Raw genomic sequence first — 9,291 nt, forward strand, 5'->3', positions numbered from 1 at the left:
TCCCCTTCAATTCAAACAACTTCCAGAGTGATTTCTCTAAAATAAAAATATGGTCATGACAGATCAAATTCCTTTAGCTTTCAAAATAGAGCTAAAACTCTCATATTGGTTAATAACGCTCTTCATTCCCATGTCTTCATTTTTCAGTTAAACTCGAATTTGGTCATCGTTGTCATCCTTGCTATTCAAAGTCCCTGGAACAGCAGAATCTAGATCTCTGAACTAGAATCTACATTTTAACAAATCCTTAAGTCATTCTTAGGCACATTAAAGTTTGAAAAGCACTGGTATATAAAATATTAATATATTAACTATTTGCATGTATTTCAGAACTATAAAAACTCAAAGGAGTACTCTTTTAAAAGTGGTTCATTTACTTGCAGCAAAATACATCTATAAATTTTTCTTTGTCCATAAAATCTCAAAATATTAGCAAGACATTGGTCATGAAACTAAACTTCAATTACCTGTCATATTTTGGGAAAAAATTTGAGATGTATATTCCCAGGGATCTTGCTTTGTCGAAGAACCACGTAGTAGGTGCCAGAACTGCACTCATGCCTGCAGTTTGAGAGGGGCAGTATCAAGGGCTCTCGTCCCCAGCGTATTGCAAAACCCTACTAAAAGCAAACTCCTACTGTTCTTAAACCAACCAGGGATTGGTGGGAAAGGCTCTGAGGAGGATATGGACATTCTTCTAACATAAGCAAGACCACATTAGTCTCAAACCTGAAAACAGAATCTACACTTGCCAAAATTATTTCACTTCTGCCAGTTTCCAAAAAATAATTGAGTAAAGCCCTATTTTTATTATTATCTTAATATTTTACTTGTATAGGTTTTGGGGATAATTTTTGACATGTTGTAGAGTTTAAAACAAATCTGTATATTTAGGACAATTTATGTTAGCTCATGGTACTTTTTTGGTTGAAAGATAACGTTAGCAGATGGAAAGTCCTGACTGCAAGTTGTCCAGGTTCTTGGCTTGTTGAACGAAGAATTGAACAAAATGCACAAACAAAGCAACAAAGAGTGAAGCAAGGAAAGCACAGATTTATTGAAGCAAAAGGACACTCCACAGAGTGGGAGTGGGCTACAGCAAGCAGCTCAAGGGCCCTGATTGCACTGTTCCTTAGGGTTTTCATTAGACTAAAATAATTTGGTAACACCCTTAGGTACCTTTTAGAGGCCTCCAGTTGGTTACACACTATGCAAATAAAGGCCTGGTCCATGACCAATCAGAGGCTGAAGTGAAGGCTTGGCCCAGACCAATCACAGACATTTCCCATTTGTGTCATGGGGGGAAGGGGTTTTTTAGAGGGAAAGGCCTCTAACCTCTTGTCACTTGGGCATGGAGAGGTAGGGTTTTCCTCTTAGTCCAGTTCCAAGAAGTCAGCTGCAGTTTGGCCTTAGGCTCCCTGTCTCCAGACCCCATTCTCCTACCTCAATAATATCCTAGAAATCTAAAAAAAATAGTTTGATAAGTGAGTAATACAAAAATACAGGTCAAGTGCATATACCTAACTTGTTATAATTTGCTATTTATGAAATCATTAAAATGCATGTTATAAAAATGTCCAGCATTTTAAATTAGCTAGGAAGAATATCAATTTTTGCTTGTACTTTTCTTAATATTTTTAGTTCATAAATTTCTATTACTAAACTCAACACAAAAAGTATGAAAGTCAGATGTTTTACTATGTATTTTCCTACATATTATGTTTTGAAATCTCAAAAATCAAATACAATCACATTCTCTTGGTTTCCTTTCCTTTCAATTTATCATCATATATAAACAGGACTAAAAATTACTCTTTCATAACTTCTAAACATTTATTCTCTAAATAAGCTAGCAAGTAAATAAAATGTCGTAAGAAATCTCTACATATTAGGAAATTGGTCCAACAGCTCAGAAGTACTTGGCACATGGTATTCTTTCAAGAAAGCATGAAAAAAGAGATTTTAATAGAAATTTAACAGGTAAAATATGTGTGTTGATCATATTAGCATATATCATCTGAAAAAGTAGGGTTGTAGATATACATTTTTATTATTAAAATATATTTTAAGTCTAGGCACGGTGACTCACGCCTGTAATCCCAGCACTTTGGGAGGCCAAGGGGAGTGGATCACTTGAGCTCAGGAGTAGGAGACCAGCCTGGGCAACATATTAAAACCACGTCTCTACAAAAACTACACAATTTATCCCGGGATGGTGGTGTATGGCATGTGCCTGTAGTCCCAGCTACACAGAAGGCTGAAGTGGAAGGACCATTGCTTGAGCCTGGGAGGCAGAAGCAGAGGTTGCAGTGAGCTGAAGCCATAAAACTGCACTCTGCCCTGTCTCAAAAGAAAAAGGTATTTTAAATGTTTTGTCTTCTTTCTAAATAATTTGTCCTTTAAATGGATTTGAAACCACATATATATAAATAAATGCCTTAGATAAGTTTGTATTATGATCTCACCTACAGCTTAGTAATTTTGATTTCTTTTTTAGTTTAAATACCTCTTCTGTTAATATCTTTTAGTAAGTCTTTTTATCTAAAAGGCAATAGCAGACATTCAGAACTAAGAAAATGTATACCATGAACATACTCTCACCAAAAAAAACTGAAAATGAATGAGATCAATTCGGCTACATATTAATAAAAACTTCTTTAGCCATCTGGGGTTTACTTTTGTGGGATAAGACTGAGATAAGCTAAGTTTTATTATTTTTATAATAAATAGTTTTGTATTCTCTTTTTTTCCTGCTCAAATGCCCTTCTGCTTAATTGGAGGTTCCCAAACTTCCTTGGTTCATGGCACCCTTAAATAATGTAGTATTACCTAATAACTACTCTTAAACTATTCAATAACCACAATTACATATTAATGAAACATGTGTGCCTACTCATCACAGCCATAACTTCTCAAATCTCAAAAGCAGATTGGACACCTCCAGCCTCATTTCTTGTTACACATCGATTTTCATATAGGATGTGCTTTTTTATCAAAACACCCATCAAAAATCCAGTTTCGCAAAAATGTGACATCACAGAAAGAAATGAAGTACAATCAAAATTATGAACTACCTTAAGCTAGTAATTGCACATATACAAAAGATGTCCTGTATTCTTCTGTTTCTCTCGATAACTGAAAACATCCCACTGTGTCAGTTTACGGCAATACCCCCAGACATCTTGGCACATACTTTGGGAACCACAAGATTCTTTTCTTAATCTTGAAATTGTATAATACTGCCATACTACATGAAAGTATTGGTCTCTTATAATTAAATATGCTTGCTTATAAGGATCCATTTTTATTTGTAATATTTGCAGTTTAAATGAATCCTTTAAATTTTTTATTGTTATATTTTTCCTATCAAAAAATATACCCAATTATCTATAAGTTGAATCCCTATTCTCTGTCATCCAAGTCTTACACCTCCCTGCTCCCTTCTGTTGATTGGTTTTTATTTTTCTCCTCATTCTGAAAAAGATTCTGAAGTTATGATTCTTCCATATAGTCTTTCTTTCTTTCTTTTTTTTTAGACAGAGTCTTGCTCTGTCACCCAGGCTGGAGTGCATTGGAGCGATCTCCACTCACTGCAACCTCCATCTCCTGGATTCAAGTGATTCTCCTGCCTCAGCCTCCCAAGTAGCTGGGACTACAGGCATGCACTACAATGCCCAACTAATTTTTGTATTTTTAGTAGAGACGGGGTTTCACCATGTTGGCCAGGCTGATCTTGAACTCCTGACCTCAGGTGATCTGCCCGCCTGGGCCTCCCAAAATGCTGGGATTGCATGGCGTAAGCCACCACAACTGACCTCCATATTAGTCTTTTAACGTTCTCCAGTTTCAGTTCTGCCTGTCACTGCTTGAGGTGTGTATTAGTCTACTAGGGTTGTATCATATCAAAATGCTGGGGGACTTAACAGATGTTTTTTTCTCACAGTTCTGGAAGCTGAAGTCCAAGATCAAGCTGCTGGCAGGGTTGGTTTCTGGTGCAGCTTCTCTCCTTGGCTTATAGACATCACCTTCTCCCTGTGTCCTCCTGTGGCCTCTTTGTGTGTGCTCACTCCTGGTATCTCTTCCTATTCTTACAAGGACACCAGCCTTTTGGATTAGGATCCACCCTATGGGGGAAGCCTTTATTACCTCCTTCAAGACACTGTCCCCAAATACAGTCGCATTTGAGGTTAGAGCCTCAGCATAAGAACTTTAGGGTCATGTAATTCAGTGCATAACAAGGTGTATACAGAAACTCCGTAAGTGTATTCATTTAAACACATCTTTTTCACTTCACTCGCTTTTCTGTTAATTTTGTATACGCCTCTTAGCTCCTCTTTCATCTTTTTGTTTTATCTTGTCTTTTTTCATTCCAGATAGTTTATGTTTTTCTGAATTTAGTTAATAGAAAAAGAGGCCATCTTCTAAATGTTTTCTACAGGATATCCTTTCTCTGCTATAACCTTTGTCTTTTATGTTACAGGATGTCTCCACCAGACCTACTCTGTTGGTTTTCCTGCTGTTCTCGTCTGTTGATTTATCTTTCCGTAAGTAGAAAACTACTATTACACCATTTCTAGTTTTTGTTTACAAATAAAATTAAAGTTCTGTGAATTATCCATGGCTCCCTTCACTGTACACTTGGTTGCTTTCAGAGTTCTCTTTCTTTCGGTGGAAGCCTCATTGATGTGCATTGACTGACTCTAATGAATGTTTCAGCGCTTTGCCACCTCCTATTGAGTGTGAAACTGCAGGACTGAGAAGGGATTTAGTAGTTTCCATTACTTGGTCATCTGATTATGATAATTGGAGTTTATTTCTGAAGTCAAAAATAGTCCACTTATCTTTCTTCCCAAAAAAGTATATATGGAAGAAAAAACCCAGAATGCACCACTTTTGTGAGTTTTCTAAGGCTACCCCTTTATATTTACTGATTTTATATTGAATGCAAAGTACCTTATTCTAAGCACTTCTGTCAATAGCTACCTTGTGTCAATGGAAACTGAAGTTCCAGAATCTGTTCATCAAACAAGTATTAATGGAGGAATGAGGGTAATGAATACCTATGGCTGGCGGCTTAAGAGAAATGGTTTCTCTTGCTCAGGAATACACAAGCTTTGTCTGTAGTCTAGGTGAGCAATAGACACAGATGTTTGGATGACCTAGGAATCTGCTAGTGACTTGAAATCCACAGACTTTAAGATTGATCATGTAATTATACCCTCTGTTTAATATTAAAAAGATGAATATTTAATTGTCCCTATGTCAGTATAAAAAAAATTAACTTACAAGTGCTCCTAGCCTTCCTTTGCCCTACTCTCATAAAGGATCTTCTAAGTTGTCCCATTTGGGTCTCTTTTCTACCCCCTCTGCTTTATGGAGGACCTTCCTTATTAGACCTGGTGTTTTGGCTTTTGTGAGAAAGAATTGGAGGAAGGCTAAAGGGTATGAGGAAAATGTGGGATTCACAAAGATTACAGAAAAATTGTGGCCTGGAGAATGATGGGCATGGGAGCAGCTTTGGGGTGAGTCAGGTGGACGGAAAAGGAAATTCAAGGAGGTTTTCAGCCCTGTTGAGGACCAAGTATTCCCATTATTGTATGATTTTGAAATTACTCTTGCTTTTCAGGACATTTCCCTTTCAACAGTGGGGTTGAGTTACCCAGGTCAGCATTTCAGAGTGCTACATTTGAGGGTGGTAACGGGAGTTAAAGCCAAGGTTTGAAGCCAAGATTTAAAGCCAAGGTGTCGTACTCAGCCGGATTTCAGATTTAAATTACCAGCTTCAATCTGAGCTGCTTATGTATTTGCACCAAGCCTTCCTAAATTCTGAAGAAAGAGAAAGTCTGGGCCCTGTATGAGCAGGGATGGTTTTGGGCCACCACCAGAAAATAAAAGGGGAGTGTGTGGAGACCACACTAAAGCTGGAATTTCAATTTAGGGAATGCCTGGTTTGGTCCTGGATGTTCCAGGCAGAAAACCAAATTTGTGCAATGTTATCCCAGTTAACTCAACTGAGAAAATGTTTTAAACTTCCTTGGAAATGCCAGGAATTTGACACTTAAGTGGACACCAAGTTTTTTTTTTTTTTTTTTTTTGAGACAGAGTCTCGCTCTGTGGCCCAGGCTGGAGTGCAGTAGCCGGATCTCAGCTCACTGCAAGCTCCGCCTCCCGGGTTTACGCCATTCTCCTGCCTCAGCCTCCCGAGTAGCTGGGACTACAGGCGCCGCCACCTCGCCTGGCTAGTTTTTTGTATTTTTTAGTAGAGACGGGGTTTCACTGGGTTAACCAGATGGTCTCGATCTCCTGACCTCGTGATCCGCCCGTCTCGGCCTCCCAAAGTGCTGGGATTACAGGCTTGAGCCACCGTGCCCGGCCGACACCAAATTTTTTACAAAGATGCCAGACCTATTGTCTTAGCTGGTACAGAGCTTGAACCTAGCTCCACCTTATGCAAACAGCCTTACAGACATGGTCTTGGTTTGGAGATTTCCAGTTGGAACTCCCAGGGCAAACTACTTGCAGTCAGAAAATTGAAACATTCATAGAAAATCATTGGTAGAATTTAGAAAGGGCTTTCTCTTCAATTAATCAGGGATAAGAAATTCTAGACCTCTTTCCATGTTCAAACACTTAGATCAGTTCCAGTGGCTCATGCCTATAATCCCAGCACTTTGGGAGGCCAAGGTGGGCGGATTATGAGGTCAAAAGCTTGAGACCAGCCTGATCAACGTGGTGAAACTCCGTCTGTACTAAAAATACAAAGATTAGCCAGACGTGGTGGCGCATACCTGTAATCCCAGCTACTCAGGAGGCTGAGGGAGGAGAATCACTTGAAGCGGGTGGTGGTAGTTGCAGTGAGCAGAGATTGTGTCATTGCATTCCAGCCTGGTGACAGCTAGACGCTGTCTCAATAAATAAGAAAAAAAATAAAGGAAACGCGAATCTCTCATAATTAGCAGTAAACGCACCTGCTTTTTGCTCCAGATGGAGATAGCAGTTCTGTCTTCCAAGGTTCTTCACGATACAAGTATTTTTGAAAATATAGTTCGAAACGAAGTCAATCAGTGTCTCTGCTTTCAAGAAGTAAAGAAATATGGGAGACCCATAGAAAATTGCCTCCTAAAAACATGCATGTGTGCTGTTGTGTTTTCTTACTTTTAGTAACTATTGCCAAATGTTTTCTTTAAAAAAAGCTGGAGAAATTTAATGCTATAATACTTGCAGAAGCTAGTTTCCCTACATCTCACTAGCCTTGATCTTATGTGTTCCTTTTATTTTGGTTGAATGGCAAAAATAATATAGAACAGTTGCTTTCATTTCATTTCTCTGACTACATTAGAATTGTGTACATTTTCATAATCTTATTAGGTATTTGTAGTTTTTCTTTTGTCACGCCTATTTATGTTTGCTTTTTACTCTAGGATTGTTTTTTGCTTGTCTGTTTTTTGTTTTTTTTTTTTTTAGAGATGGGATCTTGCTATGTTGCCCAGGCTAGTCTGGAACTCCTGGCCTCAAGGGATCCTCCTGCCTCAACCTCCCAAAGTGCTAGAATTACAAGTGTGAGCCACTGCCCCTGGCCTTTATTTTTTAATTATACATTTCTAGGAAGAATTTATGCTAGGGATAATAAATGTTTGTTACAAATACTTTTTCTACTTTTTTTAAAGATTTCTTAGCTGACTTTTGTTATACACATTCTAAAATTAGGGGTTGGTAAAATTTTTCTTCCTTAATTTCTTTACTCTTTAAACCAAATCATAAACAAGCACCTTACAAATTTTCTTTTTAAATATTTATCATTTCATTTTGTATCAGTGGTTAGTTTAACTAGGACTTATTTTCTATGTAATGTAAGCTGAGAGTGTATCTGATTTTGTTGAAGAATTGCTAGTTACATTAACATCATCTACTTAATAAGCCATTCTTTTGCAACTGAATTGCAATACCAGCCTTGTCATATTTTCATTTCTCACATATATTTATATCTACCGTTGGTCCCTATATTCTGTTCCATTTATATACTTGTTCATTTCTGTGTGAACATCATATTGTTTTGATTAGAATATAATCCAAAATAAGGTAAGTTCTCCCACCTAATGGCATACAGGTAAATAATTAACTGACTGTCTTCAAAACCCTGACGTATATCCTTTGCCTATTTCTGTGGTATAATTATTCCATCACCTGATTTAAGGGTACCAGTATGACGTCACTTTTGTTTGCATTGAGAAGAGAGACACACAATTTGTACTTCCACTTTTTCTTACAACGTGGTGGTTTGTTTTTGTTTTTTCCAAGTTTTCTTTTTGTATTTCAATAGGTTTTTGGGGAACAGGAATTGTTTGGTTAAACGAGTAAGTTATTTAGTGATGATTTCTGAGATTTTGGTGCACCCATCACCCAAGCAGTGTACACTGTACTCAATGTGGAGTCTTTCATCCTTCACCCCCCTCACCCTTTCCCCTGAGTTCCCAAAGTCCATTGTATCATTCTTATGCCTTTGTATCCTCCTAACTTAGCTCCCACTTACGAGTGAGAACATACAATGTTTGGATTTTAAAATCATAATTACCTATTCTTTGACAGTTTGGAGTAACTTGTCTGTAAAATCGTCCTTGCCATGTGTTGTCTTCGTCTTAGTTATATGAATATGTGTTTGTGTAAATGCAAAGATTGTTACTAATAATTTACCTGCTTTAATGATATAAGATGATTCAACTTCCTATTTATTCCAAATTCAGTTTTGGTAGTAATTTTTCTACAAATATGTTCACTTATCCTAAGTTTTCAGATTTCAGCCAACCAAGTTATTATGATATTCTATGTTATCTTTTTAATATGCACTGTAGCTAAATTTTGCCCCCTTAATCATTTCTTAACAAAGTATTTCTGACTGTTTTCTTGTTATCTTGATCAATTTTGTCAAAAGTTTGTCGTAAAGATTTTTCCTTAAAAGATTATTGTGCCTTTTTGATCCTCTCAATTATGACTTCATCACCATTATTTCTTTTGCATTCTTCTATCCTTAAGAAGTCTTTTTCTAAAATAAGAATTTAAGACTAAAAAGTTTTTGCTGGGTGTGATGGCACACATCTGTAGTCCCAGCTGCTCAGGAGGCTGAGGTGAGAGGATCCCTTGAGCCCAGGAGGTCAAGCCTGCAGTGAGCTGTGATCGCACCACTGCACCAATCCAGTCTGGGTGACAGAGTGAGACCCTGTCAAAAAAGGGAAAGGAAGGGCAGGGGAGGGGAAGTGAGGTGAGGCAAGGGGAGGGGAGAGGAGGGGAGGGGAA

Source organism: Trachypithecus francoisi, unplaced genomic scaffold (assembly GCF_009764315.1).
Source record: "Trachypithecus francoisi isolate TF-2019V2 unplaced genomic scaffold, Tfra_2.0 Lachesis_group15, whole genome shotgun sequence".
In the NCBI taxonomy this organism is placed as follows: domain Eukaryota; kingdom Metazoa; phylum Chordata; class Mammalia; order Primates; family Cercopithecidae; genus Trachypithecus; species Trachypithecus francoisi.